This window comes from Hyperolius riggenbachi, chromosome 6 (assembly GCF_040937935.1).
Source record: "Hyperolius riggenbachi isolate aHypRig1 chromosome 6, aHypRig1.pri, whole genome shotgun sequence".
NCBI classification, from domain to species: Eukaryota; Metazoa; Chordata; class Amphibia; order Anura; family Hyperoliidae; genus Hyperolius; species Hyperolius riggenbachi.
Window position 1 is genome coordinate 333505986 of NC_090651.1, and position 25479 is coordinate 333531464.

At 45.7% G+C, this 25479-nt stretch overlaps 1 protein-coding gene across 5 annotated transcripts in view; it reads left to right on the forward strand.

Moving 5' to 3' along the window:
• CIC (capicua transcriptional repressor) overlaps positions 1 to 25479 on the forward strand; it is a 276377-nt gene that overhangs the window by 72246 nt on the left and 178652 nt on the right. The window lies entirely within an intron of this gene.

The following is a 25479-nucleotide window of genomic DNA, read 5'->3' on the forward strand; positions in this document are numbered from 1 at the left end:
AGCACCTAGAGGGCTCCTAGTGGCTTTCCGGCTCCCTCGGTGCACAGAAGTCAGCGTGTCACCTGATCTGTATCGGGTCACGTGACAGGTAGGGAGCCATGCACGGACTTTGGAAGCAACTAGGAGCCCTCTAGGTGCTGCAGGAGGGCTGCTGGACATCGCTGGAGGCGGGTTAAGTATTTTTCCAAGCCTGCAAACCAGCCCAAAACAAAGTCCCCGTTTATCCCTCAGGCATGTCAGTTGGTTGAGACGTCTGGTTGACTGAGTTCAGGATAACAGGGACTCTGCTGTATTATAGGGATTTGAGTTAAAATGTTTGTAAAGAGTGGAAAAGGTTGTATCTTGAGTTTGATATTCACTTGCCATTCTTTGTTGCACATCTCTTCTCAACGGTTACATACAAACCATCATCAACCCTCTGCATGCAGACACAACAAGCTGGGACTCAAGTTTCATGGTAACAACACATTTTTAATGCTAAATGCAAATTTTGTTGCATTAATGGAGGATATTCGCTTCCAAAATAGTTTTCATGCAGAAGCATTCCATACTAGACCCTTTCTCTGGCATTAACCTCCCTAATGGGAGGCTAGCCGCCGGGAGCTCTATGCAGAGTATAGCGTGCAGTGGGAGATTTTTACCCACCTCCCGGGGGATCCAGACGTTGGTAGCCGTTCTCCTTCCTGTCCTCGAGACTCTGAATCACTCTGGTGAGATCGCCATCAGTGATCTCACTACAGAGTTACAGCGCCATCCGGAGGACGGAGGGAAAATTGCAGCGCTGGAGCCCAGGGAGGTGAGTGAACGCTGGGGCTGCTGCTGGCTTTCTGGCGGCATGATTCTTTCCTGAATTTTAAGGTCTGAAATGTGCTGAAAAGACCCTAAGGTCCAGAAATAATCATACTGCCAGGGAAGACAAGAGTCCCTACTCTACCCAGACCAGTCAGAAAGCAAGCAATCCCAGCTTCCCTTGCTTGTGTGCTCTCCGTGGTTATGAAGACAATTACCAGGGTAGGTGAGTGTTTATTAACACACAACTAATCAGAGGTTACAGTGAAAACTACATGTGTAAAGTCTGAGCAGTTACTGTGGTTGGGGCAGATTGAACTAGGATTAAAGGACAATTGATGTGAGGAGAATATGAAGGCTGTCATGAGTATTTCCTTTTAAATGATACTAGTTGCCTTGCAGCCCTTCTGATCTATTTGGCTGCAGTAGTGTGTGAATCACACACCTGAAACAAGCATGCAGTTAATCTTGTCAGAAACATCTGATTTGCATGGTTGTTCAGGGCCTATGGCTAAATGAATTAGAGGCAGAGGATCAGCAGGATAGCCAGGCAACTGGTACGGTTTCAAAGGAAATAAATATGGCAGCCTCCATATCCCAATTGCTTCAGTTCGCCTTTAAAGTGAGCTGAACTCCAACACTTTCCTGTTGAGTGCAGTCGCCCATCACATGGTTGACTTATACAGAAGTCCTCACTGATGGTAGACTCTGATTTTGCACTTTACTAATCATAATCTCGGTTTCCTTTTACCAAGTTTACTTCAGAGTTATGTTAAATATAATATCTTGCCAGGAGTACAGAGTAGCAGATACCGCCGGGGCTACTTTTAGCCTCAGTTGATCTAAATCTCCCAGCATGCATTTTTGTAGGTAAAAATGACCTGCACAGGAGCTCATCCAGAAGTAATTTAGGCTTTTTTTTTTCATCCAGAAGTAATTTAGGCTTTTTTTTCGTTTTAGAAGTTGAGAAAAGTGATGGCTTCTAAGCTGAGCAGTGACAAGCACTGTTGCCTGCTAATGATGTATGCAAAATCTTATTCCTGGGCGAGACATCCGCTTTAAAGGAATATGTATGATATCATTAACTCACATTTGAGAATGCCACTTCCCTGGCTGCCATGCTCACCTCATGTTGCTGATAATTTATTAGTATGCAGATCAGGTGATCTGACTCCACTGGCTACATGCTTGTCCCAGGTGAAACTGCTGATGCAGAAAGTTCAGCATGACATGCATTTTTAAAGGATATCCATAGTGGGAGTGGAGTTAATATTTATTTACCAGGGAATTCTTCGAACCCTTAGCAGTGTTTCAGGACCCTCGCTGTACTTTCAATGCCCTTGAGGGTGCCGCTGTCCCCTTCGAATGATCCTGGACCACAGCTGTGGTCGTAGCTACTGCGCATGCACGGGCACATGTGCCACACACCTCTCTTGATTGCCTTCCAGTGGCTGGGAGCGTTCTGCACTTGTGCAGTTTACAAGAACTTAAACTGCACAAGAATGCTCCTGGCCACAGTAGTGCAGTCAAGAGGGGCATGTGGCCGTGAATATGCAGTAAACACAGCCACAGCTATGGTTGTGGATCTTTTGGAGGAGACAGTGGCACCATGGAAGGCAGTGGAATGACAGTGAGGGACCTGACAGACTTCTAGGGCTGGACTGCCATGAATGTATGAACAGGTGGCTTTCATGTTATAAGTAGACCTATCTTTTAATTACACAGAAACTTATGATGCTATCCAATTTTCTTAAAAGGTTTCCTGTTAAGTAAAACGTTTTGATTGGAGTCCCTCTTCGATCAGGGCTTAAAAATTACGTTAATAATAAATGTGTAAATATTTAAACTGAGAGCCTGAATACTGGAGACCCACCTGGGATCCTCAACCTCGGCTATCAGGCTTACGCAGACCTTTCTCAGCTGATGATAGAGCTGTGACTGGTGAGTTTGCTAACTTTTTCTCCTGAGTTTGTTCTAGAGCAGTGACTCACTGGATGAACCAATTAAAGTTTGCTTTTTGACCTATATCATTCTTTGTTATGACTGCTGGTGTTTGTATTGGAACGGTTGTTAAGGTACATCGCTGATGTGTAGCGAATCAAGTCTGTTTCTATTAGTTCATGGCATAAAATGACAGGTACACTTTGACTGGGTAGTTTCCTGAGAGAATCATCTGTGTTTTGTGTATCTTCCCTTTGAGCTCGGCAGTGTGATGGTGGTTTCACAGTTCTTGTGGAACATCAGAGGAGTTTTGTGAGTTATTAATCATCTCTGGCAAACATACCGTTAAGTGTAAGGGCCTGAGCCCACTGATGTAGTTGTGTCCGCTTTTCAGTTACACTTCAATGTTAGAGATGCTGAAAAGCGGATAGAAGCGGATACAACTGCATCAGTGGGCTCAGGCCCTTAGGGCCGGTTTCCACTAGACACGTTGCTATGCGGAAACCGCTCTGCATCGCAACGCAAGGAAACTGCAACCAATTTACGTCATTGGAGTACTTTCCATTGATGTGAATTTACCTACGTGACCCGGCATGATACGACGCGGGGGACATTATGGATAGCACGCTGCAGTTTTCCGCAGCATGCATCCGAGTCCCCATAGCCGGTGACAAGAAGCCGCATCTGGTTGTACGGAAGACAACCGGAAGTACATGCGAGGCAATGCGGCGATCGCTTCGCATTTTGAATGCTAGTGGAAACGGACCCTTCGTGTACCAGAGCTCCCAACTGTCCCTCTTTTTGGAGAGACAGTCCCTCTTTTTGGAGAGACAGTCCCTCTTTGGGTACCAAATCCCCCTGTCTTTCTTCCTTATTTGTCCCTCTTTCAGGATTGAGGTACAGATCTGTGTTAATATATCTATACTGAATATCTTCTAAAGAAAATTGTGTTCAACTGATTCTAAACTTTATTCTCATCAATTTTTTCAAATGTTAAAATGAAGAAAAACTAATGATGATAAAAAGGCCTAGTGATAAAACTACATCTTTAGAGTCTGCATTATTTGTGATATGCATGGTGAGGGGTGTGGCAAGGGCGTGTCTTAAAGTATCCCTCTTTCTTATCTCAAAAAGTTGGGAGGTATGAGTGTACATTTACTTGAGTATGTTTTAAACTGGTATAAAATTGGACTATGATCATCAGTACAGCATGCTGCAGGCTAGTGACATGTCTGTACAGTGTCGGTCCTGATCCCCGCTGAGCGACATGCCTTGTATATGTGTACCCAGCATTAGAACAGGAGAGCCAAAGTGTATTGTACTGTTGAAAAACACTTAAACGTTTTTTTTTATTTTTTTTTTAATATATTTTACTGGTTTGAGTGTATTAATTAACTACTACACCAGATTTTGTGTGTTTTTTTTTTGTTTGTTTCTGGTCTCTTTGCATTTGATACTCTCGCTCCTCACCTCCGATTTTCAACCCCAGCCTTTTGCAGTGTCCTAAGCAGCAGAGGGGGGAGGTGGACTGCCCACCCCGCTGAAGCCACACCTTCCTATGGACTGGAAGTAGTTGACTCCTCCCCCTGCCTCTCATGACACTGCTGGGTGCTGGGTTCAGACTGGAAGATGATTCAAAAGATTTTGAATACTATGAACAGATTGTGTAGCTCTCACAGATGCATTGCATGGAAGTGGTAAAATTGGCCCAGTCAAAATTGAAGACGTGTACCAGGCTTTATGCCAGTGGTCCTCAAACTAAGGCCCGTGGGCCGAATGTGGCCCCCTGAGGCTTTTTTACCGGCCCCCCACACAAAATGTATTATAGCCGCAGTCAGCTACATCTTTAAATATTGGTGGTCTGCATATATAATGAAGCCAGAAAAGCAGTAAGTCGCTGGTTTCCAATCAAATTCCACATCAGGTGATACTGTTGCCCGATTGGGCTGCAGGTTGTTACCTGGGTATGCTTCGCTGTCTGGCCCACAAAGACTTCTACATCATCTTATGTATACTCTGGCCCCCCAGCAGTCTGACATATGTTAACCCGGCCCTCGACCCAAAATGTTTGGGGACCTCTGCTTTATGCTGTCAGCAGGGAGGAGATTGCAACCTGTGATCTGAGGCTACAAATAGTTTTCATTCTGCAGCTTTCTTTTACATTCATTATTTTCTATTCATTCACCAATAAATGTGCTGGTGTGCAGTAGGGGATGCAGAGATCGCACCTGTGCCTGGGCCTTCCTCTCACATCTGAAATTAACGCCTTCATTTATTTAGAATGCTGCAGCACCAGGTGGGGATTTATATTGCATTTTCATGGATTCCATGGTACCTTTTCGGGAAACAGACATATAAACACTTTGCCAGCATAGCGCCTGTGAGCCAAAGTAAATATTGGCTGCCACCCAAGCCCCAACTCTGAGGGAAAAAAGAAGTGTTCATGCTCTAAAAGGAATAGAAAGTATTGGGAACAAGGGGTTAAATAAAGAAGGAATGTGTAGTGTGTTATGTAACTGGTACATTGTATCTGCGGCGCACAGATACAGTATCCTGTGTAGCTGATCACAGTGATTGGATCTCACAGTGAACATGTGACCAGAGGCCACCTGATTGGCTCCCAGTTGTTCTCCCGAGGTTCCTCTGGCATTCCTGGCAGTCTATGAAGGAGAATAATGCAAGCTGTAACATAGCTCTTTGGCTGTGCCGTATTGATGCTTAGAATATATGTATTAATGCATATTTCATTTATATAGCACTGACATTTACTGCAGCACTTTACAGAGTACATTTATAGAGCTGTATGGCCCCGTTCACACTTGCGTTTCTCTGCCAAACGGACCGGATGACCTGACCGGATCGGATCCGGATCGGAACCGTACGGTTCTGATCCGGATCGGAACCGGTCACATTTAAAAGACCAAAGGGGCGGGACTTCCTCCTGACACTCTTAGCAGGGGTACTAATTTGCATATCCTTCTTCAGGACCTCTCTGTATATGACTCAGGCTCCTGCAGTATGATTCATACTGATATCCCTACCCCAGGAATATCCCAGCAGCTGCCTCCAGCACTGGATGGGAACCTCTTTAGTGGAGACAAGCCCTCTTGACAGATCCCTTGTTATCATGTCCCACGTCTCCCTCCCTGTCTACTCCCTGCAATCTCTTGGCATTCCTGGGTTTCACTCGTCTTCATATTTTTCCAGTCTTTCTCTTTCGACCTTGAGCTGTGAATGTGACTCGTGTGTGTGTGCCTGGAAGTGTGAAGACAATCTCGCAGTTCTCATAGAGGAGGTGTCTGTTCAGGTGTCGTGTGAAGGAAATTGCGTTCATTAGAGTTATTCCTGTCTGCACACTGCAAACAGCGCCTGTTTTCTCTACTAAAGTGGCTCTCCGCTCACTGCCCTAACTCTACAGCTTTGTATACATTGGCTAGTAGTGGCTCAGTTTTGCAAACTTCAGATTACTTGTGGCAGCACAGTCTTCCACCGCTCCACCATCTTGATTAGAATTCAGCACAAGCTTCATCAAAGATTGCACAAACCTCATCAAAGATTGCATGCACCTTTACCATCCTAGCCTTGTACTGCTTGATGCCATATAAAAACTATATGGCTGATCAACACCTGTCCGTAATATATGACAGGGGTATCAAACTTGGTCACGCAAGGGGCCAAAATCTCAAACCTAGTATAAGTTGTGGGACAAATTGTTTAATAAGATTTAAAATTGATTGAACAGTGTCAAACTAAGTGGTATAACTATAGCAAACATGAAGGGCCAGCTTCCCCACTTCTGCAGAGTAGCGCAGTATTTACCTGACCCAGATGCTTATTTAAAGCTCTGGAGGGCCATATAAAATGGCGAGGAGGGCTACATTCGGCCCGCCGGCCTTGCTTGAAACCTGTGATCTATGGAATCATTTGTCTTCACCATACAGCCATGTAGCCAATGCAATGGGGCATGGGGTTCATGCAAGCCAATGGGGTTCCAATTAGATATGTAACTCCTCTTTTTTTCCCTTTCCCCATGTGCTGAAACCCAGAAACCTCTGCATCTTACCCACATCAGGGCCCCCCCTCCACACAAACACCGCTTGGAGAATCCACGTCCCCATCCAGGATGGAGGTCTGTGGCTATAAAAGCCATGCCTCCTCTCCGGTCAACATAAACAGTGTGGGGATAAATGGAACAAGCTCGGTGGGAAATTTTGAAAATGGCTAGAGGGGCTCTAAAGCAATCCTACAGGTTGTTACCCCTGGCAAACCACATTTATCATACAGATCTGAACGTCCTGGTTATGAATGCCTAGCCGCACACCCCTACACTCATGCCACAGTGCAATGTAACCAACTAAAACGCTCAAGCATTACTATTTGGGCAGCTGTGGCCTACAGAAGTATAGACTCTGTTTATTTACATTAGTGGCCTCCAGAAGAGCAATGCAGAAACCAGAAGTGAGCATGAAGGTAAATTGTAGCCTGCTGCACTTTAGCACACTAGTGCACTCCAAAACAAGTTTCACTACACACAAATGATCTCTTTCTGCTGGACGTCCCCAGTGTGATATGGAGTGAGCTGTCATCTAATTCATAAGCAATCGTATTCGGGGGTATAACTATAGGGGAGCAGGCCCTTTTGACTGCAGGGGGGCCCCAACTGCTACTTCACTCCCCTTGATACAGGTGTCCATCCTTCAGATCAGGTGTTTTTGTGGCTACACTTGTTATGGGTGTGAAGATCATGACGGCCACAGTTGTTTTATGACCCTTGCCAGATAGACCCCCAGGTTGTGAGGGTCACCAAAGGGAGCCAAGGGAAAAAATTGGAACATTTGAGGGGGGCAATATCAAAGTGTAGCTGGGAGGGGACAGGTTTTGTAGTTTTGCCCCTGTAGGCCTTATTGTGATTGTGGTGGCTTCCTGGGAACCAGTTTATGGTCTGATAGTACGACAGCAGCAGTCTCTACCAGGCAGGCCTGTAGTCTGACAATGAATTTCCTATGAGTGAAAGTGGAACTAGGACAGCAGCTGCATGTTTCCGAGTGGAGACAGGACAGCAGCTGTATCATGTTGGGTGGAAACAAGACAACAACTGCTTGGAGCGGTAACAGGGCAGTAGCAGTCAGGTTTTGCATTCATTTTGAGACACCTTTGCTTTAGCACAGGCTTTTCCCATGTGATGGGATCATCCCTTTAAATAGGGTGTGTTAGCTGGAACTGCAGAGTATCAGTTTGTTAGAAGCCGAGGGTCCCGCTGGTTCTTACAAGCGTTGCAGCCTGGGAGAGGCGTGTTCTGAGTTGGAAGCCAGTCTGGACACGAGGTTGGTTGGAGGAGGGGGGGTTGGATGATGAGTGAGAGCCAGTTCTCACGCAGAGGCCTGTACACAGAGCCGCTGACACTCTGCCAACAACAAAAAGCAAAGTCCCACACAAGTCCCAGCGGGCACTCTATCTGTTAATGGAAAGAATCAAACCAGCCTGACTGTAACTGAGCTGCTATCTACTACACATTCCTCAGCCCTGGCTCACAGCTTCCATATGAATCACTGGCGTTAAAGGGAAACTCTACCTTTCCAGCCAGCCAAGGGAAATGGAATTATAACTGACCAGACACGTCAGAGCTTTAGAGTGACCCTCTCTGGCTACTAACTGACCACACCGGTAAAGAACAGGAACCTTTCTTTCTTGTCTCAGGCCACTTTCACACTGGGATGTTTTAATTGCGTTGTTACCCCTTTTTTTACCCCAGAGTAGCGCAAAAACAAAGAAAGTCTATGGAATATTTCAGATTGGATGCGATGCAATGCACCAGAAACCTCCGATCTGACGCGAAAGCATAAGCGCGTTACCGGTCAACATCCGCGGCGACGTGCGTTGACCTCAAGTTATTAACCCAGAGGCACTTCAGATATTTAAAAAATATTCACGTTGAGGTGCACATGTGCGGAAGTGTATTTTTTCAATACTTCTGTGCAATTCGTATTTTGGCCACAGGAAGTGAGCGCTAGAGAGCATCACTGATAGTTTGGCTTGCTGCCAGAAGTGAGATTACCGCCAGTATCTCCCAAGCCTGTTTTTAGCAGTGCGGTGCAATCTGCTGGTGTGAAACCGGCCTCAAGCTGCTTTTGGTATACATGGTGGGATCCTGTATTCTGAAAACCATGCTGTAGAGAAGCTATAAACTTGCTCGACTGCACATCTAAATTCTATTGCATGGGACAATATGCTGTACATAAACTGTGTGTACTACCAGGGCTGACACTTCCATTGAGGCAAAGGGGGCAATTATCCCCCCAAGGTGCCTCTCCTCCCTTCCAGCTATGGTGAGTTGGGATGCTGTGTGTTTACTCTGTATAGGAGAAGGAGGAGGTGAATAATGGGAACCCCAAAAATGCTTTTTGGGGATATTTGGTTGACACCTAATGATATTGTTTGACCCTGGGGGAGGGGGGGGATTGGAGTGGTCCTGGCAGCCGGCTGAGGGGCCCTGGGGGTGTTTTGGTTGGAAGGGAGGTGTCAGGGTCCTAAACCTTGAGTTAATTTGCCCCAGGCCCCCATTGTAGCTAGAACCGGCCCTGTGTACAGCTGTCTCCCCACGCCGGTGGCCTCCTCCTCCTCAGCAGTCTGATAGCTGTATAATACTCACTTGACGGTTGGTGAAGTTTGGGATTCCTCCAGCTTGGCCCCTCCCCTTTCCATAAAACAGAACAGAGGATTCGGTAGCGTATTAGTGATTTGTCACCCAGAATGATCATTTTGAGAACCTTTTTTTTAAATTGAAGCCAAGCAGGATACGATGCAGTAAGCGGACTTCTGTGCAGTCCGTGATAATCCCGGGAACACGGTTGTGTCCCCCCCCCCCATATAGCATAAAGGGGAGCTCATCTGCCCCGGGCTACAGCCAGACCACAGCGGACCCATCAGCTCCTGCAGGCCGAATGTGGTCCAGAACAAGTGGGAACTCAGCCTTAAAGCCGACAACATAGAAAGATTCAATACTTACCTGTGGCTCTCTTCAGCCCCATAAGTCCCTCACATGCGCAGTAGACCCCGACTGACGCGGCTGAATGGCAGACCGCGGGAGGACGGCGAGGGACTCGCACGCGCTTATGGGGCTGGAGGAAGCCACAGGTAAGTATCGAATCTTCCTATTTTGTCAGCTCTGGTTTACTTTAAGGTGGCCACACACCATACAATTTTTTTAAATATCAGTTCATTTCAAGAATAGCAATCAATTTTTCTGACTGATTGTAACAATTCGAAAATCTGACCAATGTACCACACACAGATGTTCAATTTTTCCTCAATTATGATGAAAATGATTGTAAACTCTGAGAAAATGGCTTGGGTGTTCATATTAATAAACTGACAATCTACCACACACCATTCAATTTCCATAAAAATTTATCAGAAAAATCCACCATTCCCGATCAACTTTTATCGATTAAGAACTGGAAATCTTATCTGATTTCTTGCTCAAATTAATAACAAAAAAAAAAAAAAAAAAAAAAAAAAAAGCTTGCGATTTTATGGGAAATCCGGTCTTTTCTATCAAATTTGCCTTAAAATGATTGTATTGTATCCTGTTTGGCCACCTTTATTTTGCAGCCAGGGTAGTCTGTGAGCCGGTATGGGGGTGTGGCTTCAGCTCACAGAGCAATCATTCCCAATCCCACTACTCCCACCACCAGGCCCATGTGATCACAGGGGGTGTGGTTTCAGACTCACTGGGTGGGAGCAGCTGGAAGTCAGTCACTATGAACCATTGGAGCAGATAGTTTATTTTCAAAAACTAGAGTTTTTAAAAGAAAAAAAAAAAAAAATTATTTAAATGGTTAATCCATTAAAAACCATCTTCACAATGTTCTGATAAATGCATCAATAAAGCTGCCTGAACCATGAGCCTGAGAGCTCTGAATTACTGTCATCCTCCATCAGCCATTAACCTCCTTCCACCAAGAGTATCACTTCACGAGCCTGCACCAGGGGAGCCTTTTCTGCTCCAGTTCTCGCCCGCCTCCCCGTGCCCCTCATTATTCTTCATTGCCCAGAGCCACGGGGAGAGCAGAGGAAACCTTCTACTTTATAATAACCGCCTGGCGCTCAGTGCTCCCTGTGGGCGGCTTGACGGCAGAGAAGGGGTTAAGGAAGCCTCGTTCTCGTCATCGTGACAAAGCCGTCTCTCAGCAACAGGTAACCGGGGCGACCGTTGCCTAAAAAAAGCATGAGAGAGAGGAGCCCCCTCCCAGCCTCCGCCCCTCTTTCTGCTTCTGATACTCCCTATTAGATTAAATTTTGTGTTAAGTCTATTGTAGGAACGTGGCATTTATAGCAGAGAGAGGACAGGTGGTGCATTGTATCTGTTCATTGTCCTTATTTCACCAAACAAGAGCTTTAAAGTGAACCTGCAGGGAAATAATGGCAAGAAACTTTGCTAAAGAAAGTCTATTTCTATTTAAGCAGAGTTCTAGCCAAATCGAGCTAAGCTCCTAGATTAGCTGATATTTAATAAATGCCCAGTCAGGGACTTCTGAACCAGCCATTTCCTGCAGCAGCTAAATACATAATGACAAGCAGGATATGTGAAATGTATTATCTGGAGCTGTAATCTTATTCATCCAGACTCAAGTGAAAGCCCAGCAATAAACAGCAGCTTGCATCAGCAACTCAGTGACATCTTGTTTCCTCACAGCTGTTAAGCAACACACAATTAGGGCAGTGGAGATCAGCAGTTTGATTGGACAGTGCAGATCAGCAGCCTTGGCATGACATCATCATTCTGCTCTCCTCTCTAGTAAACAAGCTTAGACACTAGATAGAGAGGCACCTCCACTCCCAGTTCCGTTCCAGGTTTCCTTTCTACATTTATAACAAGGGGGCCCCAGGACACTATAAAAAGTTTGAAGTCACCACCATTTCTCATTCCAGGCTTCCAGTTTGTCACAGTAAATAGGGTCACACTGCAGGACTGTGAGTGATATCGGGTGGAGTAGAATTTGCATTGTTTAATGTCTACACTTTTAAATTTAACTCCAATCACAGAAAGAGAAAAGTATTACTTTCCATGTGACCAGGCTACACAGGAATAGTACAGTATTGCTTTCCATGTGACCAGGCTACACAGGAATAGTACAGTATGTCTTTCCATGTGACCAGTAACCACAGGAATAGTACAGTATTACTTTCCATGTGACCAGGCTACACAGGAATAGTACAGTATTACTTTCCATGTGACCAGGCTACACAGGAATAGTACAGTATTACTTTCCATGTGACCAGGCTACACAGGAGTAGTACAGTATTACTTTCCATGTGACCAGGCTACAAAGGAGTAGTACAGTATTATTTTCCATGTGACTAGGCTACACAGGAATAGTACAGTATTACTTTCCATGTGACCAGGCTACACAGTAACAGTACAGTATTATGTTCCATTTGACCAGTCTACACAGGAATAGTAAAGTATTACTTTCCATGTAACCAGGCTACACAGCGCACGGTGGGGGAGTGCTGTCGTCTGTGCAGCGCACGTGACTACTGCAGGAAGAGCCTAGCTCCCGTTTTTAAACGGTCCTTAGACCTAGTAATAATAATAATTTACTAAAGAACGGTAAGTTCTCTCTCATTAACACTATATTAGTGTTAGTATAGCTAGCTGGAAGCATTGTTACTGTGAGTGATAAATACACACTGCAGGTACACTTTAAGGCTTTAATCTTATTGATTTATGACGGTTTTTTGTGTGTAAAGTTTTAGTCCTGCAGATAATTAACTGGATGGGCTAATCAGCAGAGATGAATCTGACAAGCCGGGTATCCGGTACGTCTCAATTTTGTCCGGCTGGTGGAAGTACAAGTATTGTGTTACTAGAGGGGGCAGCCCCGGCCGCAGGGGTGCTGAGAGCTGTAAGGGGGGGGCCTTAAAGAGAACCCGAGGTGGGTTTGAAGAATTTTATCTGCATACAGAGGCTGGATCTGCCTATACAGCCCAGCCTCTGTTGCTATCCCAAACCCCCCTAAGGTCCCCCTGCACTCTGCAATCCCTCATAAATCACAGCCACGCTGCTGACAAACAGCTTGTCAGAGCTGGCTGTGTTTATCTCTATAGTGTCAGTCTGCTGCTCTCCCCGCCTCCTGCAGAACTCCAGTCCCCGCCTGCATCCCTTCCCTCCCTGCTGATTAGAGGGAAGGGACGGGGGCAGGGACCGAAGCTATGCAGGAGGCGGGGGAGCAGCTGAGACTGACACTACAGCTGTAAACACAGCCTCACAGCACGGCTGTGATTTATGAGGGATTGCAGAGTGCAGGGGGACCTTAGTGGGGTTTGGGATAGCAACAGAGGCTGGGCTGTATAGGCAGATCCAGCCTCTGTATGCAGATAACATTCTTTAAACACACCTCGGGTTCTCTTTAACTACTATTTCACTCCCTCTGATAAAGAAGTCCAGCCTTCAGATTAAGGGTTTTTGTGGACACACTTATTATGGATGTGAAGATTAGGAATCCACACTTGTTTTAGTTTAGTACAGGGCCAAAGTTAGGACACACCTTCTCATTCAAAGAGTTTTCTTTATTTTCATGACTATGAACATTGTAGATTCACAGTGAAGGCATCCCAACTATGAATTAACACATGTGGAAGTATAGTACATAACCAAAAAGTGTGAAACAACTGAAAATATGTCATATACTAGGTTCTTCAAAGTAGCCACCTTTTGCTGTGTCACCAGCAAAGCACCCCCACGCCATCACACCTCCTCCTCCATGCTTCACGGTGGGAACCAGGCATGTAGAGACCATCCATTCACCTTCTCTGTGTCGCACAAAGACACTGTGATTGGAACCAAAAATCTCAAATTTGGACTCATCAGACCAAAGCACAGATTTCCACTGGTCTAATGTCCATTCCTTGTGTCCTTTAGCCCAAACAAGTCTATTCTGCTTGTTGCCTGTCCTTAGCAGTGTTTTCCTAGCAGATATTCTACCATGAAGGCCTGATTCACACAGTCTCCTCTTAACAGTTGTTCTAGAGAGGTGTCTGCTGCTAGAACTCTGTGTGGCATTGACCTGGTCTTTAATCTGAGCTGCTGTTACCCTGTGATTTCTGAGGCTGATGACTTGAATGAACTTATCCTCCGCAGCAGAGGTGACTCTTGGTCTTCCTTTCATGGGGCGGTCTGCATGTGTGCCAGTTTCTTTGTAGCGTTTGATGGTTTTTGAGACTGCACTTGGGGACACTTTAAAAGTTTTCCCAGTTTTTCGGACTGACTGACCTTCATTTCTTAAAGTAATGATGGCCACTCGTTTTTCTTTACTTAGCTGCTTTTTTCTTGCCATAATACAAATCCTAACAGTCTATTCAGTAGGACTATCAGCTGTGTATCCACCTGACTTCTCCACAACGCAACTGATGGTCCCAACCCCATTTATAAGGCAAGAAATCCCACTTCTTAAACCTGACAGGGCAACTTTGAAGTGAAAACCATTTCAGGTAACTACCTCTTGAAGCTAATCAAGAGAATGCCAAGAGTGTGCAAAGCAGTAATCAAAGCAAACGGTGGCTACTTTGTAGAACCTAGAATATGACCATATTTTCAGTTGTTTCACACTTTTTGGTTATGTACTATACTTCCACATGTGTTAATTCATAGTTTGGATGCCTTCAGTGTGAATCTACAATGTTCATAATCATGAAAATAAAGAAAACTCTTCAAATGAGAAGGTGTGTCCAAACTTTTGGTCTGTACTGTACATTTACCTGGGTACTACTGCGCAGGGTCGGACTGGGCCACAGTAGTACAGTTTTTTTCCCTCGGTGGGCCCCCCCCCCTCCAGGTCTCTGGTGGGCCCCCCTTCTTGTCTGACAGAGCTCCAATTGCTGCATGCAGCACAAAGATTCTCTTCTCAGTGCTCTAATCACTCGTGCTGAGAGCAGTGGCGTAGCTAAGGAGCTGTAGGCCTCGATGCAAATTTTACAATGGGCCCCCCAAGCACTCTATACATAACAATTGATACGATGCACCAAAACCTGCCAATGGCAACTACAGTGTCAGAGGTGCAAGAAAGGGATGGGAAATAGCTTGTTAATGATTACCACTGTTCAAAGTATCTATAGAAGTGATTAATATGAGCAAAGGAACAATAGAGAGGTAATACTGTAGTTGAGGGAGGGCCCTTCGGGGCCCCTTTGGCCCAAGGGCCCCGATGCGGTCGCAACCTCTGCGGTCGAACCTCTGCAAAGTAGGACATTACTTTATATTGAAGGAGGGGACTCTATGCAAAGTTTTGCTGGGCAGCAGTGTCTCTGAATTACAATGCTGCTAAGATCATGTACATTTGGCCCTGTCCATAATACATCATGACCACACCCACCTTCCGGTGCATGGTCACGCCCTTTTTTCACCGCAATCATGGGATGTGTGGGCCCCAGGTTGAAATTTCTATGGTAGGCCCCCAGTGTCCCAGTCCGACCCTGCTTCTGCACAGTGTAGGTGACTAAGCAAAATAATGCATTCTTCTGTGAACTAAGACCCCGGCTTTTAACTTAGCTGTAGGAATAACAGTGGTGCCTGGATGAGTGAATCTGTGAATGCATTTGTTTGAACATTTGCATGCAAATATGCAAAGAGTTAATAGTTTTTTTTTTTGCTACTTTTCTGGCCACACCCCCTTCAGCACCTCCCTTTTCTTAATTTATTTATGTCCTAACTAGAGGCGATGTGCCTGGATATATGTTTTTTTTTCACACTTGTTTTAGGACTGCAAGATAGGTCCTAAATAAAACAGAGGTAAGCAAGGGAAAGTAAGTCAATATTGGGGGGGGGGGGGGGGGTGATCAGAGTTTTGCTGAGGTTGGCCCCCATGATTTGTAGTTATAGCTCTGAGTACAAGCTTTATGGCAAAGTAGACTTTTCCGACAGAATTATAGAAAGGGCTAGCAGGTCCATGAAGTCCTAAAGCATGTGAGGCATTTGTAATAGTTTCTCTACTTCAGCACCAGCTCAGAATAGCTTCCAATTCAAATAGAACACTTCAAAAAGCTCAATATTCAAATATCCTTCCCTGTCAACATTTATCTTATGATCTATAAACATCACAGACCAGTGATTATAGGGAAGTGGGTAGCACAAGGGTAACCAATTCACTCCTAGGAGAACTATCCGCATAGAATTTGTATGTTCTCTCCGTGTTTGCATGCGTTTCATCCTGTCCCTTCCACATACCAAAAACGTACAGATCAGTTCATTGTTTCCCCCCAGCTGAAGGTGCCCGTTAATGATAGAATCTCGATTGCTTAATCTTGCCACATCTATGTAGTGAAAGACACTACAGAAAGTATCCTTTCAAAGTATATTTACACAGGTTACCCTTCTACATAGATTTGGTAAAATTGTACAATCAAGGTTGTACCATTGATGGGCACCTTTAAGGTAGCCATACATAATAAAAAAGTTTTTCTATAGATACTTCAGTTTTAGGTTCAATCAATTTGCTGGCCAATAGATTAAAAGGTTCAATTTTCCACGTACAATTAATTGTTTTTATAGAAAAAATTGTGAGGTGTAACCATGCCATGATAAATCTCTGAGGAGCTGTCCATGTGAAACGGGCCTCACATCTCCGCTTCCAGTCTCCGGAGCTGCTGACCAGGCCTCGCATCTCTGCTTCCAGTCTCTGGAGCTGCTGACCAGGCCTCACATCTCTGCTTCCAGTCTCTGAAGCTGCTGACCAGGCCTCACATCTCTGCTTCCAGTCTCTGGAGCTGCTGACCAGGCCTCACATCTCCGCTTCCAGTCTCTGGAGCTGCTGACCAGGCCTCACATCTCTGCTTCCAGTCTCTGGAGCTGCTGACCAGGCCTCACATCTCTGCTTCCAGTCTCTGGAGCTGCTGACCAGGCCTCACATCTCTGCTTCCAGTCTCTGAAGCTGCTGACCAGGCCTCACATCTCTGCTTCCAGTCTCTGGAGCTGCTGACCAGGCCTTACATCTCTGCTTCCAGTCTCTGAAGCTGCTGACCAGGCTTCACATCTCTGCTTCCAGTCTCTGGAGCTGCTGACCAGGCCTCACATCTCTGCTTCCAGTCTCTGGAGCTGCTGACCAGGCCTCACATCTCTGCTTCCAGTCTCTGGAGCTGCTGACCAGGCCTCACATCTCTGCTTCCAGTCTCTGAAGCTGCTGACCAGGCTTCACATCTCTGCTTCCAGTCTCTGGAGCTGCTGACCAGGCCTCACATCTCTGCTTCCAGTCTCTGGAGCTGCTGACCAGGCCTCACATCTCTGCTTCCAGTCTCTGGAGCTGCTGACCAGGCCTCACATATCTGCTTCCAGTCTCTGGAGCTGCTGACCAAGCCTCACATCTCTGCTTCCAGTCTCTGAAGCTGCTGTCCAGGCCTCACATCTCTGCTTCCAGTCTCTGGAGCTGCTGACCAGGCCTCACATCTCCGCTTCCAGTCTCTGGAGCTGCTGACCAGGCCTCACATCTCTGCTTCCAGTCTCTGAAGCTGCTGACCAGGCCTCACATCTCCGCTTCCAGTCTCTGGAGCTGCTGACCAGGCCTCACATCTCTGCTTCCAGTCTCTGGAGCTGCTGACCAGGCCTCACATCTCCGCTTCCAGTCTCTGGAGCTGCTGACCAGGCCTCGCATCTCTGCTTCCAGTCTCTGGAGCTGCTGACCAGGCCTCACATCTCTGCTTCCAGTCTCTGGAGCTGCTGACCAGGCATCACATCTCTGCTTCCAGTCTCTGGAGCTGCTGACCAGGCCTCACATCTCTGCTTCCAGTCTCTGAAGCTGCTGACTAGGCCTCACATCTCTGCTTCCAGTCTCTGGAGCTGCTGACCAGGCCTCACATCTCGGCTTCCAGTCTCTGGAGCTGCTGACCAGGCCTCACATCTCCGTTTCTAGTCTCTAGAGCTGCTGACCAGGCCTCACATCTCTGCTTCCAGTCTCTGGAGCTGCTGACCAGGCCTCACATTTCTGCTTCCAGTCTCTGGAGCTGCTGACCAGGCCTCACATCTCCGCTTCCAGTCTCTGGAGCTGCTGACCAGGCCTCACATCTCCGCTTCCAGTCTCTGGAGCTGCTGACCAGGCCTCACATCTCCGCTTCCAGTCTCTAGAGCTGCTGAAACATTAGACAGGCGCTTTTCACTGAACGGTAATCTCCGATTATGTACTTTATCACGATATGCAAAGCTTTTATTGCTCAAGTTTATTTCAGGATCACTTTAAGGCAATTATGTGGTATAGAGGGAGTTATAATGTCAAATATCTCACATTCTTGGTGAATTGAGCCCTTCTTTGGCATGCTTTCCCTCCTTCCTTCCATATCCTTTCTGCTCTCTCCCCACTCTCACATTCCCTCCCACTCTTCTATACTTTCATACCGACACTTCACTTATACTCCGGCCCTGATCAACCCCTTTTCCCCTTATGTCTTCTCTCTCTGCTTTCATTTGCTTTTTTTACCCATTTCTCTCTAATATTGTCTCTTCCTCCCCCCCCCCCATATTTCCAACTTGAACAGCACTCTTTCTTTGTTTTTGCCCCCCCCCTCCCCCGCTCTATTCCCATTGTATCCCCCCTCCCCCTTCCATTAGCCCACCTCCTTCTTTTTCTTATTTTTTTCTCTGTATGATTGCTCAATTACTGCCTCACACTTACTTCCCCTCCCTTCTTTTTGATAGTCCTGCCTTGAACCACTCTTACATTTTGTGCTCTGTCTCCTAGCTGCCTTGTATGATCCTTCTCTCCCCCCCGCCTCCCCCCCCCCCATGACCTTCCTCTCTTTTCTCTTGTGCAATCCCCCCATATGCTGTTCTCGTTCTCTCTCTCTCTCTCTCTCTCTCTCTCTCTCTCTCTCTCTCTCTCTCTCTCTCTCTCTCTCTCTCTCTCTCTCTCTCTCTCTCTCTCTCTCTCTCTCTCTCTCTCTCTCTCTCTCTCTCTCTCTCACCTTTCTGCCTTTTGATGCTCCTTTCTTTTCTCCCCATTCCGACTTTCTTTAGGCCATCTCTTTTTTTTTTTATTACTGCCCCACACACTTTCTCTTTTTCTTACCCCCCAATTTTTGAGGGTCCCACCCGGAACCCCACTTTAATCTTGTGCTCTTTCTCCCATCTGCTCTCCCTCCCCTCATGTCATTCTATACTTTATCTTATTGAAACCCTTGTTTCCCCCCCCCTCCCCCCCTTCTTCATGTGCTCTCTCCCACTCACTCTCTCTCTCTCTCTCTCTCTCTCTCTCTCTCTCTCTCTCTCTCTCTCTCTCTCTCTCTCTCTCTCTCTCTCTCTCTCTCTCTCTCCCCCCCCCCCCTCCCCTCCTGGCTTTTGTTATGCTATTCTTTTGTCATGCCCCCCATAGGCACCACACTCACACTCTCACACACTCTTCCGGATTTTCCTTTCCCTTCCCACCCACTCATATCTTTCCCCTCCAAATTAATGACCTCCTCTCCCTACCAACTTTTTTTTTCTTGTGCATGTTCTCTCTCTTTCTCTCTCAGTGGTTCAAATGAGCTTTACTGGCAGGACCGAGTACATTTATGCCTTGCCAAACTAAGTGGAAATTAGAGGGAGTGGTTGAGCAGTTAGGTGAAAGCAATACAGGGAGGACAGGTCCTGGGGCAAACATTCTCTCTCTGTCTCTGCTAACCTCTCTCCCTTCTAATTCTTTTTTTCTCCACCCTTATTTAGTGACACATATATAGTGTATATTTATCGCATAAAATGTGGCATGTCTGACCCTTGGCCTGAAGCGAGGAGCGTCTCAGGTGGGCCAGTAGTAGTAAAATGGCGGGAAAGTGCTGCCTATGATCACACCAGGGCTCGGGTCTGCAGGTTCCAAGCCTCTGACAGGAAGCGTAGGACCAAATTACACATTTGCGTCAGCAGTAAAAAGCACATAGAAACGGCGTGTAGGTGTTTTTAATGTGTGTGTTCCTTTTCAGACTGCTAACAAAACAGGGCCAGCTGATCTTACAACTTCCACCCCCTCACACGTTCTTCCCTTCCGACTTGTACAGTGGTGGCTCCGTAAGCTTGGTCTGGGCAAGATGGGGTTAATTATAAACTCCCACACGCATTTCCTTCTCACATTAGAACGTCCCTTCCCTGCTGTCTGCAGAGATTGCAGCTCAATGCTGAGAGGAATGCGAGGGAGGAGTACTGTTCTGTGTGCTGGGCTGATGGATGCATGGAACAGCCTCCCAGCAGAGGTGGTAGAGCTTAACTCCTGGAGCGCAGCAAGGCCCTATAGTGGCCACAACTGAAAGGTCCACTATCGCCAAAAGTTGTAAAATTTAAAACACATTTAAGTACATTTCCCTCTGAGCAAAATGCACCATGAATTACTTTTCACCTATGTTTCTGTCGCTTACACTAGGCAGTGACAGATTTGACAGGTTTTGGACTAGTTCATCTCCTCACAGGGGATTCTCAATATTTACTTTTATTCTTTTGAAAAGCATGATCTATATAAAGATACCAGCCGGGCCTCCCTACTCGCTTGCATGCTATTTCGGCAGTTGGACTGAGCATCTGTCATTCAGCAAATAAAGAAAAAAAATTCTCAGAATCCCCCATGAGGAAATGGACCAAAACCAATGAGATCTGTCAGATTTTTACTGACTACTGTAATGTTGCCCATACATGGTACAATTTTTTTCGTTCAATCTTACCATTTCTATGCAATATAAGGGAACTGCCTAAATTATCCTTTCAGTATATTCACTTAATTTACCCTTCTGCTACATATAAAAAGTACATTTGAATCTTAACATTTCTAAGTATGCATACAAATGCATTTTACATTTACAGATTTCAAGCTGTAGTGGCCCTTGACTCAAAAATTCACCGCTGGAAACCACTAGAAATCTGCAACATGCCATCCATAATTTTTCTGCACCAGAAAAATTGCATTCAGTGGAAACAGGCCCATAAGTATTAATTGGAATCAGTTTTTCTACAATCTGTGTGTAGTGGAAACAGGCCTAGCCATATACAGAAAAACTAATGCACAACTAGTGGAAAGCAGGCTTGCTGCAATGTTTCCTTTTCTCACCCTCCCACTCCCTCCTCTTCTCCAACCCATTCACTCTCCTAAAAAGTGCAAATGAGAGGTGGATAGGAGGGAACATTGCAGCAAACCCGCCTCTTCCTGTCTGAAAATGTGATTTTGGCCAAAAGTTGCATTTTTCAAGGAGTGATTGCAGGGATCAGGAGGATTGAGGAAGAGGAATGGACAGCGTACAGAGGTATGTGGAGCCAGCATGAACATACCTCTGTACTTACCTCATGGAGCTTTAACTTGGGGCAGGTATCCTTTAAGCCCAACTAAAACCCAGAATTGAATGAGGAAATTGTAAGGGCTCGTTCACCTCTAGGGCAGTTTTTGCCCTTTTTTTCAAGCGCCAGCGATTTTGAAAATCTCCCTAAAAAGCTTGTGCAATGATTCCCTATGAGAGTGTTCTCATCTGAGCATTTCGTTATCGATCCGCTCAGCAAAGCACTGCCTGTACCTTTTCTTTTCTTAACGTTTTTGCTCAATAGAAGGTATAGGGAAATCGCAAAGTGCTTGAAAAAGCGTTGTGTATAGCGATTTCCCCAGCGCTTTGATGAATAAATACATTGTATTTATTCTTATCCAGGTCAAAGAGTTCACTTCCTGACTTGCATCAGGAAGTGAAAAATGCTGAATCGCTCTGCAAAAGCGCGTAGAAAAGTGCTTTAAAAAACCTGCAGCGTCAACCCAAGCGCTGGGAGGGGGGGAAATTGCCCACAAAATCGCAAATCGCTGGTGTCAGCGATTTTAGATCTGAACAAATCCTAATGGTCAACATTAAGATAAGTGAATATAGTGTACAGTGGCTTGCAAAAGTATTCGGCCCCCTTGAATTTTTCCACATTTTCTCACATTACTGCCACAAACAGGAATCAATTTTATTGGAATTCCACGTGAAAGACCAAAACAAAGTGGTGTACATAGGAGAAGTGGATAGAAAATCCTACATGATTACAAACATTTTTTTTACAAATGAATAACTGCAAAGTGGGGTGTGCGTAATTATTCAGCCCCCTGAGTCAATACTTTGTAGAACCACCTTTTCCTGCAATTACAGCTGCCAGTCTTTTAGGGTATGTCTCTACCAGCTATGCACATCTAGAGACTGAAATTCTCACCCATTCTTCTTTACAAAACAGCTCCAGCTCAGTCAGATTAGATGGACAGCATATGTGAACAGCAGTTTTCAGATCTTGCCACAGATTCTCGATTGGATTTAGATCTGGACTTTGACTGGGCCATTCTAACACATGGATATGTTTTGTTTTAAACCATTCCATTGTTGCCCTGGCTTTATGTTTAGTTTAGTTGTTTTGCTGGAAGGTGAACCTCAGCTCCAGTCTCAAGTATTTTGCAGACTCCAAGAGGTTTTCTTCCAAGATTGCCCTGTATTTGGCTCCATCCATCTTCCCATCAACTCTGACCAGCTTCCCTATCCCTGCTGAAGAGATGCACCCCCAGAGCATGATGCTGCCACCACCATATTTGACAGTGGGGATGGTGTGTTCTGAGTGATGTGCAGTGTTAGTTTTCTGCCACACATAGCGTTTTGCATTTTGGCCAAAAAGTTCCATTTTGGTCTCATCTGACCAGAGCACCTTCTTCCACATGTTTGCTGTGTCCCCCACATGGCTTGTGGTAAACTGCACACAGGACTTCTTATGCTTTCTGTTTAACAATGGCTTTCTTCTTGCCACTCTTCCATAAGAGCTAACTTTGTACAGTGCATGACTAATGGCCCGTACTCACGGGCTGCAGAAGTGGCCTGTCGCCAGCACACGTGAGCGTGCTAGCGACAGGCCGGCGACAGCTTCTCTCCAGGTCCCTCCGCGTACACACGCGGAAGAGGGACCAGCGGCGAGACGGAAGCTGTCGCCGACGTTCCTCCTCCCCCCGCCGGAAGCTTCATTCACCTCTATGGAGGTTGCTGTCGCTAGTCCGCGTACTCACGCGGACTAGCGACAGTTGCGGCGGAGGTGCGGCGGCGACTGTTGCCATGCGATTGAAACTTTTAATCGCATGGCGACAAGAGCGGCGGGCGACAGTTCGGGGTGCGCGCGCGTGCGACGGCCCATACTCACGGGCGACCTGTCGCCGCAACACGCGCGCGCCGCGTGTTGAGGCGACAAAAGTCCCTCGTGAGTATGGGCCATAATTGTTGTCCTATGGACGGATTCCCCCACCTGAGCTGTAGATCTCTGCAGCTCGTCCAGAGTCACCATGGGCCTCTTGGTTGCATTTCTGATCAGCGCTCTCCTTGTTCGGTCTGTGAGTTTAGGTGGACGGCCTTGTCTTGGTAGGTTTACAGTTGTGCCATACTCCTTCCATTTCTGAATGATCGTTTGAACAGTGCTCCGTGGGATGTTCAAGGCTTTGGAATTCTTTTTGTAGCCTAAGCCTGCTTTAAATTTCTCAATAACTTGATCCCTGACCTGTCTTGTGTGTTCTTTGGACTTCATGGTGTTGTTGCTCCCAATATTCTCTTAGACAACCTCTGAGGCCATCTGTATTTGTACAGACATTAGATTACACACAGGTGCACTCTATTTAGTCATTAGCACTCATCAGGAAATGTCTATGGGCAACTGACTGCACTCAGACCAAAGGGGGCTGAATAATTATGCACACAACACTTTGCAGTTATTTATTTGTAAAAAATGTTTGGAATGATGTATGATTTTCGTTCCACTTCTCATGGGTACACCACTTTGTGTTGGTCTTTCACGTGAAATTCCAATAAAATTGATTCATGTTTGTGGCAGTAATGTGACAAAATGTGGAAAACTTCAAGGGGGCCCGAATACATCAAGCCACTATATATGAGCAAAGTGACTGAAATCTTTGTTTCATGGGCCGTATGTACCATTCCCTGCTATACAGCTTGTTTTATTTCCTCACTGGATTCAGCAGCTCATCGGGTCAATCAGGTGCAACTATGTGACACATGAAGTAGGAAGAATAGATGCCAGACTACAAATCTCAGGTAGCTGCATTAAATTCAAAATGATGCATCTACATGAGGAGGCGGGACTTGTAGTTCACAAGAAGCAGGTGATGAGCAATTGTTGGATCTTAGGGCCAGATTTATCAAAGCATTAGCAAGTTTTTTCTTCTTAAAAAGTTCTAACCAGCAGGGGGAACTGTTCTGCATGATAAGAAGATTCTTAAATCCTACATAATAGTGACAGTTTAGTGTGACTTTCTAGAACTGCACTACAGTTAAGAAAAGTGCAAATCTATTCCTAAACTGCTGCAGATTAAGAAATGCTTAATAGCAGTTCTACAGATAGTGCAGCAGTGCAGGCTAGGCATGATTTGTGAGATGCTCCTCCCCCTTGCTGCCAGGTGTCCTGTGAGGCTGTTCTGTGCTTAACCCTTCCACTGCTGGGCATTTTTACAATACAGCAGATGAATTGGTTACCTCAGCAACAGCAATTCTCCTCACACACTGCACTGTCTGAGAAACCTTCCTAGCTCCTCCTATACCTAACAGTTTAAGAAGGAATCTGCACTAGTGATTTCTTAAGATGTCTGAGACAGTTCTGCACGGATTTCTGAAATCCTACCAATATTTTGTCTCAGACACTCTTGATAAATGTCCCCCTATGCCTTCGCATCCTCTTCAGTTTGTAAGTGCTGTGCAGGCAGCCAATCACCATGCATCTACATTAGGAGGCGGGACTTGTAGTTCACAGGAAGCAGGTGATGAGCAATTGTTGGATCTTAGCCTTCACTTCCTCTTCAGTTTGTAAGTGCTCCACAACTATCCAATCAACATGAGGCTTCAGACCCATGTCTTGTGACAGGGATGGAAGCTGCATGGTGATTTGCTGGCTGCACTGCACTTGTAACCTGAACTGATATATCCCCCAATGTTGTACTAAATATCAAGACTGTATAATTATTATTATTATTATTATTATTATTGGTTTGTAAAGCGCCAACATATTCCGTGGTGCTGTTCAAAATAAAAAATAAACATGGGATACATAATAATACTGACAATGGTGTACACCAATATACAAGATACATAATTAGTGACAAAATACAAAGAATGATACAGAATACAAAATACAGAATTGATAATGACAGTGATAAAAGTAAAATGATAATAAAAAATGTATAGTGATTTCCAAGACACAAAAGGGGGAGAGAGCCCTGCCCTTGCCAGCTTACAATCTGAAAAAAAAATGGGGGAACAACAAGAGGAGGGGTAGTATACAACAAATATATAGAGGCTGTGTGTTTTAGGATACCTAGTAGGAGTGCTATTTGGTCTTAGGACAAAGGGAAGTGGCCTAAGGTAGCGCATATGCTTGTCGGAACAAATTTTGTTTTTAGAGAGCGTTTAAAGGTAACAAAGGTTGGCGAGTGACGGATGTGTTGTGGGAGGGCATTCTAGAGGAGGGGTGAAGCGCGTGCGAAGTCATGGAAACGTGAATGTGAGGAGGTGATTCTAGAGGAGGACAACAGAAGATCATGTGCCGATCTGAGATTGCGATTGGGTTTGTATCTGAAAATTAGTGAGGAGATGTACCGGGGAGAGAGATTGTGGAGAGCTTTGTAGGTTAGGGTTAGGAGTTTGAACTGGATCCTCTGGATAATTGGCAGCCAGTGAAGAGCTTGACAGAGAGGAGCAGCAGAGGAAGATTTGTCTTTGCCCAGCACAGTTTTATGGTTTCTATATACTACTCGT